Source organism: Dysidea avara, chromosome 5, assembly GCF_963678975.1.
Source record: "Dysidea avara chromosome 5, odDysAvar1.4, whole genome shotgun sequence".
NCBI classification, from domain to species: domain Eukaryota; kingdom Metazoa; phylum Porifera; class Demospongiae; order Dictyoceratida; family Dysideidae; genus Dysidea; species Dysidea avara.
The window spans coordinates 33711861-33731644 of NC_089276.1; positions in this window are offsets into that span (position 1 = coordinate 33711861).

Consider the following 19784-nt stretch of genomic DNA (forward strand, 5'->3'; position numbering starts at 1 on the left):
CTCCTCCATCATGCTTTGCTGCAATCCACAAGGTACCACTGCTCTAGGAGAATCACCCTTCTGTCCATTGAAATAAAGGATGTCATCAACTGTTGTGTACGTGGAGGCTTGAGCAACTACATTTGCTGCAAGTTGAGGTTCTGCTGGCAGAATATTCTTTGACAGATACTGAATGATTGGCTGTAGACTAGGATCCTTTAACTGCTCTCCAGCAAAAGATTTACTCTCATGGTTGTTACCAGGACCAGGATCTTTTCACAGTAAAGAGCTGATGGTATCAGGTTTACTATCATCAGTGCTAGAAATGTGAACAACTTGAACTTCTGAATTGGCCTCCGAGTCAGGTGGTACAGGTAAGACAGGTTGCCGTGAAAGTGCATCAGCATGTTGATTAATTCCTGCCCTGTGAATTACTTCCATTTTCTTAATTCCACTTCCGTATAACTTGTTCCACCATCAAGCATGTTGCCCAATGAGATAGGCACTCCTAGAATGGCCTTAACAGCTGAATGATCTGTTATGACAGTCACATTGTGACCATAAAGGTAATATTTAAAATGAGTAACAGCCCAAACTACTTCTAATGTTTCTAGGTTTGTGATGGCATAGTTGGGCTCAGTTGTGGACACAGAACGGCTAGCATATGCTACCGAATGTAACTTCTTATCATCTTGGTACTGTGACTGTATGGCTCCCAAGCCTTGTTTGCTAGCATCAGTTTCCAGCATGAAATCCTTATCGAAATCTGGATAGGCAAGCATGGGTGTTGTTAATAACCTGCTCCTTAAGCTTTCAAAGGCTACTTCACAATCAGCTGTCCATTGGAAAACTGCTCCCTTCTTATAGTGAGTAAATACAATGGGTGAGCAATCTTGGCATAACCCATAACAAAATGACGATAATGAGATGTTAGCCCAAGGAACTGTCTCAACTGCCTCAAGTTAGTGGAAATGGGGAAATGCCTTACAGCATCCAAATTCTGGTGTCACCAATGACTCAAGTAATCTACTTCATAGCAAACAAATTTGCATTTCTTTGGGTTAAGTTTCAAGCCTGCTCTCCTTAAACAATTAAACACAGCTCTCAGGTGAACGACATGGTCATGCAAAGATTCTGAAAAGACTATTACATCATCCAAATAGACTGATACAAATTCTTTGCCACTGTTAGACTGTATTCCATGCAATACTCTCTGCATTAAATGCTGGAACACAGCAGGTGCATTTATTACACCGAATGGCATCACTCTGAATTCATACAATCCCTGGTGGGTAATGAATGCTGTCTTCTCTTGGCTGTTCTCATGAACTTTAATTTGCCAATACCCCGATGCAAGATCTAATGTCGTAAAACACTTGGATTTCCCCAACTGGTCTAAAAGGTCGTTGATTCTTGGTAAAGGGAATAGGTCTGGCTTGGTAACAGAATTAAGAACACGGCAATCTACACAAAATCGTAGTGTTCCATCCCCTTTCCTGACCAAGACAACGGGACTGGACCATGGGTTCTTAGATAGTGTGATAACTCCACTTCTCTGCATCCTCTCTAGTTGATTTGCTATCTCTTGGTGGTTAGCAAAAGGTGTTCTTCTCACCAACTGTTTCTTAATTAGGGGCCTCATCACTGGTGTCAATATCAAATTCAATCAGGTCAGTCTCCCCTCTCTCATCCTCTTCTAGACTAAATATGTCATGATACTCCACTAACAGATCTTCTAAAGGTAAGTGCTCTTCTGACAGTAGTTTGTTTGACTCCCTCAGCATCTTGCTCATCTGTTGTTGTCTCCACTTAATTCGTTCAACTGTTTTCTTAGATTGTAGGCTGATACCAAACAAGTTTACTTGATCTAGTAGGGGCTTTACTGCCTCCTCAACTGACCCTTCACAGACAACAGGTAAGTCTTCATCTTTGGCAATAACTAACTCTACTTCAACAACTTGACCTAAGTCCCTACCTTTCTGTAACTGGTATGTGGACTTTCCAGTATTGGCTACCACTACTACATAAGGGCCATCCTGATTTACCTCTATAAGAGACTCTACAATGTTCAATGAGGTGTCCAGTGAATCTGAAGGGTATAACATAACTGTGCCTTTCTCATTCAGAACTTGTACTGGTACTACTGCAGTGAAATTGGCAGGCAAACGTACAGTTTTAATCAGACTCACTTGTGAGATGTTACCCAACTCTTGCTTGAGAACACACTCTAGTTCACTTGGCTCTTGTAAACTAGCTATAGGCTCTTCCTTTTCATCATTCATGTCGCTTCCCAAGGTTTGTGCTGGTTCAGTAGCAAGGGTGGTGTCGTTAGACAGCTCTCCTGGTGTGTAAGTCTCCCTTGACCTTACTTCTACAGTAGTCACTGACTTGGGACTCCGTGTCCTGGTCTTCCCCAAGTGGCAGAATATCCTTCTTAATAGGGATAGTGATGGGTGTTATTGTAACAGACCTTTCTGTACAACCTGCACATTAGAATGATAGCTGACTACACCTAAGGTACGGCATACAGCGTCAGACAATAATAGTGCATCAGGAGCTACTAACTTGATATATACAGTAGTACACAATGTATTCTCACCAAAACTGATGTTCAGGTCTATCTGCCCATCTAATGTTATGGGCTTTTGATTATATGTACATGCTGTCTGATCCGCTGATCTGATCTTGCTAGCCTCTAACTCTGCTGTTGACACAATGTGGTAAAGCAAGTTACCCTGGACAATGGTTATGTCTGATCCTGTATCTATCAATCCAGTGACAGGAACTCTTTAATTTTTACCTCTACACATCGAGATTCTCTACCACTATCAGTGTAAGACCTTGTTTGGATCATCTTGTTATCTTTCTTCTCCTGAGCACCTGTTTTTTTACCTTGACTTTCAGTTTTGCGGGCGTGACAGTCACGAGCCTGGGCTGTCACACAAATAACACCTCAAGGATTGCTGCTTCCCAAATGCTTTATGTTTGTTCCAGTCACCTCCAGATTTCTGGGTACTGTTGTAACTTTTTTGTAGTGATCTTTTATTAAAACTTTCTGACCACAATAATGATCTATCACTCTTCAAATACTGCCGTTTCTTCTTTAACTCAGCCAACCTCCTCTCTTCTTTCTTTGCTGCTACACACAATTCTCTATAGTTCTGAGAACCAGATACTGATGGCGACTCCATTAAAGTGTATGACAGACCTTCCTGTAATTGTCCATAGAATAGCATATCTCTAGTTTCTGCTGACAGATTTTCCCGACCAAATGCTGTTTGAAACACTTTCTCCAATTGCCGTATAAAATCAGATACGGTCTCACTAGGCTTTTGGCTGGTGTGTCGAAAATCCAAAGCTGCTATTGACTGATTTCCAGGGTCAAGATGTTCCCTCAATGCTTTTATGGCTGTATGATAAGTGGCTTTGTCTTTGGAATCCAATAATTTCCATTCTAGTAGTGCTCGGCCTCTAAGGTGACCAGCTAACTGCATCCTCTGTCCAACTATTCCAGCTAGCAGCACGCTCCAGTATAGGTATCCAATCATCAATTGTGATCCGACTGTCTTCTGCGGTAAACTCATCTATAGGGGGAGCTTTCCCATGACGTTGTTGTACCTGACAGTGACCAAGCAGGGGAGTGACAGTTGGAAATCCACTACTTGTAACTGATAGGCCTGCTATAGAATAAGGTGTTAGACAATGACATATATGGATTGGTTACCACATTCATCCCTGAACTATTAGAAGGGCCCACAGGTCCAAATAACTCAAGTGGTTGCCACTGTGTGGACTGTACTGTAGACTGGTGTAAATATCCGCCTGTATGTTGCAGACTATTTGTTGAAAGTTTGGATGTAGGTTGCATCACGCCTGACTGAAGAAATGGGACATTGCTAGTAACACTTGTTTGTCTCAAGAAATCTACATGACCTGTCCTTACCTCCTGGAGGTCATGTAATACAGAATACACTGTACATGTAGTACTAGGGGTTACACTAGCAAATGACAAAACTGGTAGAGTTGACAAAACTTGTCATACCTGTTCCTTCTACCTTCAGCCTGGTTAGATCCATTTCTACCTCATTCAGTCTATCCTGTACTAGTTTCATCTCTTCCTCCTTTCAAACATCAGGTTGCCATGAACTGTAAGCTGCTTGCAATTTATTTGCCAGAGCTCTTTAATCTTTTCTTTACCCTTTTTGACCTCCTCCTGGAGATTGTGTACCTGTGAACGTGACAACTGTAAATGTTGTTGGAGGGATTCCTTTACAGCAGCCAATTTTTCCACTTTGGCACTCTCTGACTGAATGACCTCTTGGGCTTCCAGAAGTCTCTGTTGTTGTGCTGATAATTCCTTTCTCAGACAGAACTCCTTTAGCTTACACAAAATTTAGGGTAAAAAAGTCCTATGTGTTTACATGCTCTTGTACAATAAACACTAAGCAGTATTAAGCTATGGCATATGTACATCATAATTTTGAACACTGATGTATTTATTTTACACTAACCACAAATTGGGCAACATCCATCTGTTGGATGTACAACACTAGTAGACGCATCAGGAATCACACAATGTTCTGCCCGTACACGATCACAAAATGTTTCAAGTGTATCCTCACTTACTGGATCAAGGCAAGAACCTGAAAGACATCACTATAAAGATTGTAAGTGGAAAATATTGTACCTTCATAATCAACTCGGATATTTGGGTTTTGTGACTGCAGAACACAGACACTTGCATATGTTACAAAGTCTGTACCACACACCTGTATTGACATGAATAGTATACAGTAAAGCATTATCATACTTCATAGCAATATCCTCTTGTACTGCTTAGTATGATTATGCAAAATATACTGTGTATGAATGTGGGTATGTAGTGTATAAGTTTACACAGCAGTTGTCGACACTTACTTCAGCATCCACACATTCTGTTTGATTACACGGACCATCATATATAACATAAACATCATCTGACTCAAGGAGCAGCCGGCACAGACTTGGATAAGTTATTCCATCAGAGCCACACACCTCTTCATCCTCATTATCTACTGGACAGTCTGTATCTGTTTCATTGACTAAAATGGAAAACAAATAATAGGATAATAGGATTGAAAAATTTAAAGGTTATTGCAAACAATTTTGAACATTGTTGTATACTCTAGTCTACGTAGCAGTTACCATGACATTACAGAGTAAACCCTCAACAGATAATATCCTGTTAGAATTTATATAGAGTCTTGTGTATTCAGGCACACTAGCCTGTCACTACTTACTGCACATCCAATAATCTTTGGGTAAACACCCTCTTCTTGTGGAGCATGTTATCCGATGTGGTATACAAGTCAGCCCTTCTTCACAAGTCTTCACAGGGATCCTATAAATAATAATTAAATTTTGTTATGGTATAATATTGGTTACTGACCTGAGTGGAACATGGACCTTCTGTTACTTCTATTGGATCAATGCCAGCACAGAATTATGCTGTGCACAAGTTGTCATAGGTGACACCATTTGGGCCACATACTGGGTCAATGGGAATATCTCTGCACATATCACATGGTGTTTCATCATCATCATCACCATCATGACGACGACACTTTCTCCGTGTGATCTTTCCATTCAGACATTTACACCTGTTACACCGATCAACTGCAAACACATCTCTATGTTGGTACTGGATTCCTTCAAAGACACAGTTTAGTGGACGTCTAGGAGTGATTAGCTCGCAACTGCGACCATTAACACAAGTTGAGTTATCAAATTGTCCATTCTGACAAAGACAACGTCTACATTGAGACACATCTAGGCCAAATCGGTTGTGCTCCACTCTGTAGCGCCCAGCACGCACAACAACAACACATGCATCATACACTATGTCACTGCACTCAGGTAGTCTACGTGAAGAACGTTGGTTAACCCTGGTGTTCATGATTTCAGTTCCATTTTCAGGATCTACACACCAGCAGCTATCACCAGAACACTGTAATGGTCGGTACATTCCTTTGTCATCACAGTCCAATCCTCTGCTCTCATTAAAGCAAGGACCTTTAATGCACGTAACAACAATAATGGAATAATATTTGTATATTTCTTTTACCATCAGTTTCATTGACAAGTGTTGATTGTGGCATTAAATGGTAAGCAAGAGGAACCTCTTGGGCAAGGAACTGTCACCTGAAATAATTTGAATAGTTGAGTGAATTCTTGGTGTGCATTACATGACATACTGGACGAAATCGTCTAGAATTTCTACGAGAAGCAACTCCTCTTAGTAAATGTCTTGCATTCATGTCCTCTTCACTGTCATCTTCTTCCCTCTCACAGACATCACCTTCATCCATTCCTATTGTGATGGACAACAAAGGTAGGTGACTTTGAAAATTTCCAAGTTGGTCAGTAGAGACATATTTGTGACTGGATTTTGGAAAAACGATCCAAATCGCACATTAGAAGTTTCGAGATAAACGGTTTTAAAGAATTAAAGCCAGCATAACTCTCCAAGGATAGCAAGCACGCGTATGAAATTTACACAAAAGATGCATCAATCTGTTACCTTTCAAGCCACTTCCAGTACTTGTAGCTGCTTGTACAGTTTCCCGCCAAATAAGATAGAAAATCTGAGCAGTTAGACGAGCGAAGTAGTATCACGAGTGCTCACAAAGGGGTGGAGGCTGGGGGGTGGAGGCTGGGGGGTGGAGGCTGGGGGGTGGAGGCTGGGGGGTGGAGGCTGGGGGGTGGCGGGGAGGGCAAAAGATAGGCCTCAAAATGGAGGCAGACCACGATTGGAGTCCAGACACGAGATTAAAGGGCTGTGCTGGCTCCTTAGTGGCTGATATGTAGCAAAATCTACAGAGAACACGTCTGGCCAACATTATAAGGCTGTCCACCAGTAAACCACTGATTCTTGCCGAGCCAGGTCCTTCACAAGGCCTGAAACCGCCATTTGGGCACTCTACACCACCCAGAAAAGACGTCTATTAAAAGCAGCCTCGTGTAGTTTGAGTAGTGCTGAGGGTCAAAACTTGTAGTACGATAGTGTAGCTATCCACTGGTGGTGTTAGTTTGATTTTGCCTGATGTGCGATTTGGTTCGGTTCTGTAAAATCTGGTCACATTTATACAGTTACTGTAATGCATACAACAGGAATCTATACAACTGTATACAATACTAGTAATTGCATAGTGTGTCACAATGTGTATTCATTATTCACTACACACAACAGGGACCTGGGCCTGTGTAGCAGGAAGTCAGCTAGTAACTTAATTAAATAGCTGTGATAATTACCTGAAAACAAACACTTTCTTTCAGCAAAACGTCCCCTAGCAATGCAAACTCCACCAGTTGGACATCTGTCATCATTGCTATCACATTCATCCATATCACCATCTGTATAGATATGAATGATATATCAATTTGGAATGGTAGAGCAGACCTGGGCATCGTTCCATACACTCTGGACAGCCATCATCACCTTCTGTCAAGCAGTGACGAGAACATTGCTCACTGACTTGGTCTGCAGTAGGACAGTCAACTTGATCTGTGAACGAACAAGATGAAAATGTTATTGACCACACTTTAGTGCATTTTTATGCACAACAAACAGTTTAAGTCTAATGCTTTGTAATGTCAGCACATGTGCTGGTTGCCTTTACATTCACTAATTTGACATCCAGTTCTGTGGTCTGTTGCATATTTTTCACAAAATATTTGTCATCTGATCTCAGGACACTGAGGTTCTACAAAATAGAAAGAATTTAATTACCTTAAGTTATTTAATATATTACCTTCCATGCAGGTATCATCTGTCACCCTGTTTGATCTAAATATGAGTCTGCTAACACGAGTGCCATTTGAATGGAGACAAAAGCACGGTCTGGATTCTGGATCACACTAAAGTGCTGAAAAACTTCCATCATCTTCACATCTAATCCACTGAAAAACTGTCATCACATCAGCACAGGTCCTGTCTGTGTTCTCTGTAAAATGCACAAAAATAAATTCATATTCTTAGCCACTTACCATCTACTGTATATAGAGGTCCCAGATCAATTTTAGGTCCACCACGAGCATATATACACCATCGATACCAATGCAAGAGGCCTGAAATTAGAGAAGTATGGATGGATTGATAAATGCATGCTGCTTATTAACATCACAAAAACTAATAACAATTGGTTCAAGGCTGTCCACTGCAGGTCCAATCACAGATTTTTTCTCCTTTCCTTACCTTTTCAAACATACTTTATGTAACAACTTTAAACAGACTGTAGAACCAGGTATCCTACAAAACCTTTAGCAATTGTGTTGTAAAGCCTAAAAAACAAAACAAATTACATAATTATATATACAGCCAATTGGTGTGCTAACACCATTACTATCCCACCAGAGGTCATTCCATTTCACCACTGCCACTAATAAAGGTTGGAATCCTAGCTAAGAAACTTGACATTGATAGCACACTTTATTAAGACATGATCCCATTACAAGTTACCTGCCTACAATGCTATAACATAAAAAACTCTTACAAGCGATTAGAAGCCAAACATAATCAAATTGCAGACATTTATTGTGTCTCTACTCAACATTTTCAATGACAGAACTCTTGCAGGAGTATACCATTACCCAGTATTACACGTATTCATATGAGATACACCAGTCATACATACCTTCTGTTCCAATTATGAACCAGTCATGATGTTCTTCCAGTGAACAGGTTGTTAATAGTGAACAACAGTGGCAAATTAATTTAGGTAAATGGAGAGAAGTGTACAGGTGAAATGGTGAGTGAAACTGGTGTTGATGGTTTGGGGTCATCTGTACCATTAACGTTGTTGATAATGTTGCTGACAATGTTGGCACTTTGAATCCTTCATTGTCACATATCCTTTGTAGTGAAACAGAAGACACAAGCCATACAATTGCTCATGTTAACCAGCCTATAATAGTTAATGAAATGGTAAACACCACATTGGTTTGACCTTGACTAATTTCATTCTGTGGCTTTTAGAGTAAGTAGCTATCACTTTTTCCAGCTCGCACAGCTGTCGAAGCAATATTCCAGTCTTTATGGGCTCCCATTGCTTTCTAACTCTGCTCTGCAATGTTGAGTAGTTGTTCTGTCCTACTAACTCTTGAAACATTGCTCCTTTAGGTTCAGTACTACCCTCCACTCAGCGAGTACTAGAATTTCATTTTGTGACCTCCTGGATAAAGTCCTCACACTTGCTCTTCCACTTACTCACCCTGAAACTCACTTGTTGCTCATTTTAGCACTGATTATGTAAAGTCATACAAGTGGATATTGTTAGGCCACGTGTCGTATACGGATGTACACGGACCATTTCGCACATTTTTGCACTGCTGCCACGAGAAAAAGAGCTCCAGCCTCAGTCCTTACACTCCTTTCAAATCTACCTTGTTTGGTAAGGCGTTACGTATTTGTTATAAAGGTGTAGAAGCCAGTATTACTGTAATTGTGTTTGTGAAACTGCAGGTGCCCAGCTCAGCCCGAGCCTGCTATAGCGATGGACCGGCAATTGCAACGAGCCGAGGAAGAAAGTATCGTACGGATGCTTTCCGTAAGTATAAACCACTCTGCTTTAAGTGGTCTGCTTGTTTCTGCAATATTATTGTTAATTGTGTGTCTTAATTTTCCAGAATGCTAGTGATGACGACCTAATAAACCTTCTGCCATCAGGACTATTTTCAAGCTACCCACCGACTGTTTGGACGGAGACTCAGTCCTTACAGAACATAATTGAAAGAGCGAAAGTGGCTTTCTCCAGATCTAGACAAATGGTAAAATTTTTCAAGTTTTTGTGCCTCTTGTATTGTGCATACATTTGTGTTCAGTAATTGTATTAGTGGTGTTAAGCAGACTGCTGTAGGCATGTGCCTATAGTTTCGTGAAATTGTTTTCTGTAAAGTGTATGTATGCATGCTTTTTTGTCAAGCAGGAAGGGAAGTTTTGTGAAAAGGGGTGCGGCATGCTAGGGTGAAAAACATTGAAGTGGCAGCCAAGAAAGGACTGTGATGACTAAAATTTTATTTGTGTTGCCTCCTTATAAGATTTAGCACAACATTTACCTAAATTAATTTGCTAAGGTAGATGCACCTACTGGCATGATGAAGTCTTGTTGTGTTTATTAATGGATATCCAGAAATATTGCATTGATGCTGTTGTTTTGCTGGCAATGATTACAGAGCTAGTGATGCTCCTTGGGTAACCATTCCACCATTGCGCCTGGTGTTTAGAAGTAGCACAACATCCAACTGTTCTTTCTTTACTATGGGAAATATTGAACAAAATTATTTGTGTGTCTGATTAAATATTTGTACATTTACAACTGAATAAAATATTGAACTAGGTAATAAGGTAACTTGGTGACTTGTAAGGTAGTTGAAGTCGAGATTACTTGCTACTCAGCTAATGAATATTCTAATAGGGTGACTGCACTATTAGAGTATCTTGATCAAGCATTGTTACACGTAGTTGGTTTTCACGGTATAACTCGGTGTTTTTTTTTGTTGTGAATACTACTGAAAGGTCTGCACAACTGATAAAGTATGTGTATAAAAGTATCCACTCTTTCTAACTTGCGAAAGAGCTCATGTGGTGATTGTGTAGGGATATGTGTTTGAAAGTAGTTTAATATAGTTTAGCTTTCAGCTATGTTTAGCCCATTACACAGCACTACAAATGGAAAACAGTAAAAGGAGCGCCTCTGCAATCAATCGGTTCCCATTAAATGTACTGTAGGGAAGTCATGCATCATGCTACCACGAATTGACACCTTGGGCTGTCAGCAAAAGGAAGTGGGACACAGAGGAGGACAAAGGTAAGTCCTGATGCGTGCATTGTACGTACTGTGGTATTCCAAAAGGCATGTGTCAAGACAAAGTGACATCGAACAGTGAAAAAATCAAGTTAGCCGTTATCAAGTTACGCTTGCCTGAAGGCAGGCAGGCAGGCAGGCAGGAAGTTAGTCAGTAAAAAATTTCTCTTTTTGTAAAAAATTGTAACAATTTATTGGAAGCCTTTAGGATCATACCAAAGGCACATGGGCTTGGTTATAACTAACCAATACTGCCAAAGCACCAGGATGGAGTTGTGAAACTGGTTTTTGGGTGATTTTTTGGCCAGAATAACCCAAACCTCCATGATCCCTAATATACAGTACTACCATACAATATACTGACACTGTACATCCAATACATCCAATATTTTGTATATTTCAAGTCACAGTTCTAACAATGACCCTCCCTTTACCATCCTCCTCTCTTCATTTCAATGCAGCCAGTAAAAGGATGGAAAAGAGGAAACACAAATGACAAGAAGAGGAGTGATGAGGATAGCCAACAACTTGTCACCAACAGCAGTTGGGAGCCAAAGATAGGCAGCAGTGTAAGTTTCACTAAACATGATGAACAATTGGAGCCAGAGATAGGCAGCAGTGCAAGACTTGATGAACTCAGGACTGAACCACCTCCTAGCAGTGTTCCCAGTGATGGGGTAGCCAGTACAGTGAGTGATGAACAATCTATAGCTAGCAAGAAGATTGATAAGGTGGCTGCACTCAAGCCAGTTGCTAAGAAACAAGTCACTCCGAGGCCACTGGGTTCAGAAAACAACGGAAATACACCTGGTTAGCATATGTTATAGTATATGCTGATATTAAATTCATGCAAAATTTCCTTGGGGTAGTCCATATACAATCATCCATGTCTGCTAGATAGCATCTCGTGTTTCTGAAACACACCCATATTGTATTAACTGTTCTATTTAGGCAGCAGTGCAAGACTTGATGAACTTAGGACTGAACCACCTCCTAGCAGTGTTCCCAGTGATGGGGTAGCCAGCACAGTGAGTGATGAACAACCTATAGCTAGCAAGAAGATTGATAAGGTGGCTGCACTCAAGCCAGTTGCTAAGAAACAAGTCACTCCGAGGCCACTGGGTTCAGAAAACAACGGAAATACACCTGGTTAGCATATGTTATAGTATATGCTGATATTAAATTCATGCAAAATTTCCTTGGGGTAGTCCATATACAATCATCCATGTCTGCTAGATAGCATCTCGTGTTTCTGAAACACATTGTATTAACTGTTCTATTAGAGTATCTCAATTGTGAGCTTGTTACATGTCTAGTTTTCTTGTTATAACTGTTTAACTATTTTGCATAAGCTAGTGAAGTGTATGTTATATTAGAGTGTTTGAAACATGTTATTCTGTAGCTGACTTGGATTCAGATGACGAAGAATATTGTATGTATGAGCAAAGAAAAAAGGTACTCTATGAAATAGTGCTTAAACGATTATTCGGTTATTTGACTATTCGGTCGGTATGGCACTATTCAATTCGTTACCACACTATTTGAATAATCGTTAGCACTTTGTACACTGTATTCAGATGGAAAAGCCAGCCTTGAAACTTAAGATTGTGAATGAAGTGATGTATCTATGCCGTAAAAATTCTATTTTAGAAAAGATAGAAATAGCTCTAGGCTTTATCTTGCTCCCTAACAAAAGGTTTTGGTACTTATTCAATAGAAGTATATAAGCTTTAAAGAATAATCGAATATTCAGTCATTTTGTTCACAACTATTCGAATAGTAAATATTGCTATTCGTTTCAGCACTACTATGAAATATAACTGTTCATACTATATAGGAAATAGAAATTGCTTGGTGCAGTTTTCTCCTTAATGTTCTCGTATACCACATAAGGGGAAAGTGTTGATGGGAAAAACTTTTGTGGTAGAGGGTAAATGGATTTATTTGTAGTTAAAACACTTTTGTGGTGGACGAAAGTATGGCAGTGCCTGCTGAAGTATTTAGTTGTGTATGTAAACAAAACACATTCCTGATAAGTGGGCATGGCTTACAAAAGAAGTTGGGGGCTGCTGCAGGACTTTCCACATTGTTCATTAGTGTAGTGTGTGCGTGTGTGTGTGTGCGTGTGTGTGACTGTGCATGAATCTTAATCATGTAGAGTAGAATGATTTGATTTGTTATTCATTTCAGGTGTCGTCATGTAAGGGGAATTGTCAATCAAAGTGAGTGTTGATACTCCTCATTATTAACAGTGTAATTGCACTACCACACTATTGCAGAGTGCGACAGTATCGCAAGCAGATATGTCATAAGGTAAGTATCAGTATGGTGTCAGTGTGTTTGTGTTGTGTGCAAGCAGCTAAATGTAATTAATATTACAGGTTTCAAGTCAAGCCCCTCCTCTAAAGAAAGCCAAAATGTAACTGTACAACTGAGTACTGTAATGCATAGCACATACATGCACTGCAGCTTAACCTAGTCCTGTAATGATTCTAGTCACACATTATTAATATTGGTGCTTTAGTAATACAGCTGTTTGTATAGACTGGTTAATGGTTACGGTAAATTATACTTCGTTCACACGAGCACGCTTACTCGGTTTGGCTCACGTCGGTTTGGATCGGTTCGCTAAAATCTGCTGTGTGAACAGGGGATTTTCCGAACTGCTCCAATCTAAACTGACCCTGCATGGTAAACAAACCCAGGCTACCCACTTACGCACGGTTCCGTTCGGTTCTTTTAGAGCTGTATGAACAGCTATAAGGTAAAAATAAGTAAGGGGGTTTCCGGACAGCTGCGTATTCCGGACACTTCGTTTATAATCCGCTACTGAAGGATGGAATGGAAACCAATCAGGCTATGGTTTGAGTAACTATGTAACTAAGTACCCCACTTGTGTGCTATAAAAATACTAAAGTTTTATCTCAAGGATTACTGAGATTCGTCACGATTTGCTTGCACATGTAGAATATTTTTGTGTAAAAAACTTTCTATAAGCGTGTTAACAGTAGATAAGAGGGCATCGTTCGTAATTCTAAGCGACCATATGCATCACAAATTGTCATTCACACTATATAGTGAACGAATATATGGTTTAGAGATAGTACAACTGGATTCCAAGCCCATTACCTGCGTCGTGTCAACTTGAATGCGCAATCAACACAACCAGCAGCCAGGAGAAGCCTGCAACAAGGATCCGCTGAGCCACATTGCTAAAGTATGCTGTTTCTATACTCAGGTAAGGGCTGGTACAGATTTCCAGGCAGTAGATCAAACGTTGCATCTTTGAAAGCGTTGCAAGACAACTTTTTTTTCCCCCGGGGCATCCAGCACCCCTGCAAGACAACTGCAAGGTCCGGAGCAGCATAACGCAATTCTGCTGCTAAAAAAATCGCTGCCATAAACTAAGTAACCAGCCAAACAGAACGCTATAAGTCTCTGCTGGGCCACGGCACTCAGTGGAGTGCAGCAGTTCCCATAGCAATGCCAGGTAAGCCTACTTTTACTGGTGTCCGGAAACCCTAGCCACATAAATTTTTAGGATTTTCTTAAATTACAAATTTAGACCGTTCTTTCTCCTAACACCCTAAATTTTACCACTGACAATTTATACCACTGATAGCCTATTTCGTTGGCTACAATTCGGCACTAAGCATGTTAGAATCTGTTCTTCTCTCGAGGAGAAATAAACAATTTTCTAATTCGTGTACAAACTTTGTCAGGAAACGCCCGCCCCTACCTTAACTATGCCACACCAGGCCACACTGTGGTTACAAGACGACAGCTATTTCACACGTGCACAAGTATTCTTTGTTATTCGCACTTGATATTCATGACTGTCACTTAACGATGGCATACCGGAGCAAAGAAGAGATTTTCAAGCTGATAAGCATATGGAGCAAAGAAGACATGCAAGCCCAGTTAGAAGGGTGCAAAAGGAACCGTGAAGTATACACCAAGATATCACGTGAGCTATCTGTAGCTGGCTACAATCGCACTTATGAACAGTGCCGGGAGAAATTAAAGAAACTAAAAACAGAACACAAAAAAATTAGTGACAATAGGAAGCAGACAGGGCAGGGCAGGTATCCCGAATGGGATTATTTCGATGCCATGGACAATGTCCTAGGGCACGAGCCATCTACTCAGCCTGCTGTAGTGGTAGATACACTAGAGGATTCCCAAGTACAGGATACCCAAGACGATGAGCTGCAGCAAGCAGAAGCAGGAGCCACTCCTAATCTGGATAATTCTGACACCACTGTTCTCTATAATCTATGTTTAGATGAAAGCAAAAGTAGACGGCGAAAAAGTCAGCATTTGGTCAAAGGACACCTATGGAAGTACATTTACAAGTGTTCACGTGCGTCTACTCATAGATAGTAGGGTATATACTATCTATGACATAACGAAACCCGTAGTAAATATACAAAATCTCTTTACAGATCCATTACTGGAACTAATACAACTAATCCCACAATTAATATTTCGTTACTAATGGCAACTAAACCCACAATCGATACGTAAATTATTTTGATCAATTGTGTGATACCATAGATGTAAAGGATCTATGGTGATACGTTTGATCACCTGGAACATAGTGCATAGTGTATAATATCTATGCCTGGAGGTACCGCTAATAAAGTTGTGGGGTAATAGTAAGCTGCAGAGCTTGATTTAAGATAGTGTTCCGTGGTTCCATAGTTTAGCCCCTGATTCTGTTCCGCTTTGTTCCGTTGATTAGACCCCACCCAATACCTGATCATTGCTTACCGTCACCAACTCCAGTGTCCTACACTAAAAGAGTTGATGATCGAGAGTTGATTCTACAAGAGTTGATGTGTACAAATACTCCTTCCCTCGAACCCATTACAAAAATCCTTGTTTTCAAATGAAACTGAAATCGCCGGTACATGAATGTCTCCGGTTTCCAATCCTGCATGGGTAGAGAATAACTATGTTATAATCTATGGTTTCAGATGCCAGTTCTAATACTCCCTAGCTAGTTAATGTTCCCTGGAGGTGCAAAATCATGCACCTGCACACCACATGCAGGGGCGGATCTGGGATTTCAGAAGGGGGGTGCTAACAGAATGGTTGGTTGGCTAAGAAAAGTGACAAAACTAGCTACAGTGTGCAAAGCACACTCAGCATGCTCTATCCTATAGGCTAAGGGGGTCTTAGCCTATTTAGTAGTAAAATTTGGCAATATTTTTGACTGAAAAGTGATGCCATTTAGTTTAAATGATTCACAATGCTTTACAAGCATTGTGAATCACCTAAGTGTAATAATGATGAAATGATACCATTATTCCAGAACAGTTGTAATACTAGCTGTCATATAAGGCACAGCCAGTAACTAAAAACATATTATTTACATAAAGAACAGGAAGGAGAAGGATGCAGCTATACATGATCAATAGTTGCCATTAATTTTGTGTTTGAAATACCTTAATTTAGCGGTACATTAAATTTAGCAATTTTAGAGGTTTTTTTTGCTAATTGATTACATCAATTCACGAATTAATAAACTTTATATGGTAAATTCATCAATGTACAAGATCGCTAAATTTAATGTATTGTTTGGCTTAAGGTATAGCTAGTGTGATTTACAGTCTCATGGCTCAAACTATAACATCCAAACAGTAACAATGAAGAGAGGGCTTGAGAGGGCAAATATACTTCACCATGCAGTGTGTATAGAGTATGCATATGTAGAATTTTCCAGCTAGGGGATCTGGGGTGATGCTTCCTCTGGAAATCTTTGGAATATAGCTATCACAAGATTGAATCTGGAAGCTATTTTTAATCAAATACTCTATTGTACTGAAAGATTGTGGGGGTACAAGATGAATGAGTTCAATTGTAAGCAATTTTAGAAAAACAGAACTACATCTTTAAAATTATGCTATTGGGTTATAAGGCAATACATAATAGTGGATTGTCAAAGACATATACAGGATTGGATCTTATATTAAGGTCACTGTAGAGATTTAAAATGCACACAAAAATAACTTCTGCTTTGTAGTATATATAGTCACAGACTGCTCTGTTACTATTTCAATCTGATTTTCAATTATTATGACCCATCACCATATTACAACCAGAGTCGAAAGTCACTTACATATACAACTAGTTTTTGGCCACAAGGCCCACAACTCACCCTTATAACGTGACAGCGTAAATGCTGTGGTATTATTTGAGCTTATAAAGTTGAGCTTCAAGGTGTTTGGAAGTGCAAACCCTGTATGACATTAAATTTTATTAGCTTCAATTGATGCTAGATTCAGCATGGGACTTTGGTACTGATAAAGCAAAAACAAACAGTTCTCAGATTACAGCCTTGTTAACTGTATACATGCTAAGAAATTAACTGTTTTACTTAAGCATATTAATTAACCCAAGCATCAATGTAGCAACAACTGAAAATACCCACTATAATATTAAACTATTTGACAGAAGTTTTTCTCTGAAAGTGAATAATATATGGCAGGATGTTTGGAGCAAAGGTAAGATAGCAGTGCACAGGTCAAGAAAATACACTGGAAACTTCTTGAAAAAAATTATGATGGACGTTCTATTAGGGTAGTTGACTGTTCTATTAGAGTATTTCGATTATTAGCAGCTTTTAGGTTAAGTCTTACACCAAAAGTATAATTTGAACCCCTATTAGTAATTCTAAGCCATTCTCTCTTCTCTTTCCATCTTTCATTGCCCATGCATACGCCGGTATAGGATGCAATTGCATCTATACATTCTATACCGCAACTTCTAGAAGCTTCCTAGCTTGCACACGGTAGAATTTTGAAGAGGGATTGCTTTAGCACCCCCCCTCCCCCCCCCCCCAAATCCGCCCTTGACATGCCAGGTTAAATATTCTGTAATACTGTAACACCGCAACACGTGACACGAGGAACAACGTTAGTGCTACGTTTTAGTCATGTAGCTATATTACTCGGCCGAATATATCAGTGAAGCACTTCAACTGGAGAGGCTGAGATGGAGCAAAGTATAGACGCCAGGTCTTCTTCTAGATCGTTAAGTGAACAGCCTTACACTTTAGTGTCTCTTCCAATAGAGTTGTTAGTGTACATTTTCTCTTTTGTGACCAGCGCACGTGACAGAGCAAAACTGCGTTATGTCTCACAACGACTACTAGAAGCAGTGGAAACCCCGTCATTGTGGAGAAATTTTACTTGGCCACATTACGATTTTCGTGAGGAACGCTCAATTGAGAGTGTGTTTAAGTCGTGTGGTAGGCACATGAAGCACTTATCATTTCCGGATACCACCGTATTACCTGTTGAATCACTGCAGCATTGTAGTAACGTCCTACGACTTAGTTTGCCATCAGTTAAACTAAATCTTATTCAACTGAGAAGAGTGATGCAATGTATGAAAAAACTACAATATTTAGATGTTTTGTGGACAACAAGAAATGACATTAAAAGTTTACTTTTAATTGTAGCATATCCTGTCTATGGTTACACTATCAAGGAGCTTACGATTAGAGAGAAAGTGAAAGATTTGTCATTTGGTGAAGCATTACATTTTTTGCTAAATGAGTGGACAGCATTGAGGCTATTGCCACATACTTTAAATGTTGTTACTAATGTTTCTCCTGACATTATGACAGAAGTTGTTGAACAGTGGATGCATTTTGGGAAACTCAGATCAACTGATCGCATTGGCTACCTTAATATGTATGGCAGTTTTAGCACTTTCATTGGTTTGGTTTCTAAACTTCCCATACTCCAATATAAGATTTTTGGTTCGCAATGTGGCAATCGTTCATTTATAAATGCCAGAAATTATGGGTTGTTGGGATTGGATAATGATTATTTACTGCTGACTAGCTGTACTATCAGTGATGGTGATTTACTACATGTGGCTAACTTAAGTCACAGCAGTATTCAGGGTACTCCATTGAACATAACCAGCATTGAATTTTTGACACATTTTGTTGCTACTCAATGTGGTTTCCTTTACTCTGGACACCTAGAACAACTAGCTATTGTTTGCCCCAATTTACAACAACTAAACTTAATGGAAACTTTAAACTGTTTGAAATGCTTGCAAGGTTTACGTGCCATTGCTACCTGTTGTCAAAACCTAGAAGGTCTAAACATCATGGGAATTTCAGTAAAAGAGGTGGAGAGTTGTATAGAACTGTGGAAAATTTTAGTTGATTTACACCTGACCTACCTAGCTATTGAACTATGCTGTCTGCTATGTTTTGAAGATGATCAAACTAAGCAGATCATTACCGGTCTACACCAGAAGTGTTTAAAGTTGAAAGCATTGGAATCGTACAGTTATTATGAAGATTGCACTGAGTGTGTTGTAAATGAGGTACCATTGATGTTATCCAACTTTCCATTACTCATCCATTGCTGTACATGGTTTATGAAGAATGTCATTATTTGTGAGACACTAAGGTATCTATGTTATATAGGAGATGGCTATATGTGGTGGCCTTGGTCAATAACAAATTGCAACTTGGAACAGTTGTGTATTTTTGCAGAAACACTAGTTCTTCCTGACAGTTTCATGAATACAATATCTGCCCATGGTGGACTGGTACATGTAATTTTGAATGTAGACTTTGTTACTCAAACTGGTATTGCTGCTCTCATAGAAAATTCTCCAAACCTCATAACTTACCATGTTTATATACAAAATGAAGCAGCTTGTCATATTTTCTTTAGTTCAGGAGATTTCAGATCAAGACTAGTTGAGAAATATTCTCAAAGGAAGTTATTTTTGTGTGGTAGTTACTGTTTGATGAAAGGAGGGTGGACTGTTAATGAGACCCGTGATTATTTGGTACATGGTAACATGGATGTCTTCTCACTCTGGAGCTGCTGAGATGAAGTAGAGTGCAATTTTCTATGCCCGTATGTCATTTTGACATTTAGCTTTTATACAGTTTTCCTAGTGTTTTACTTTTTTTTAAAATACATG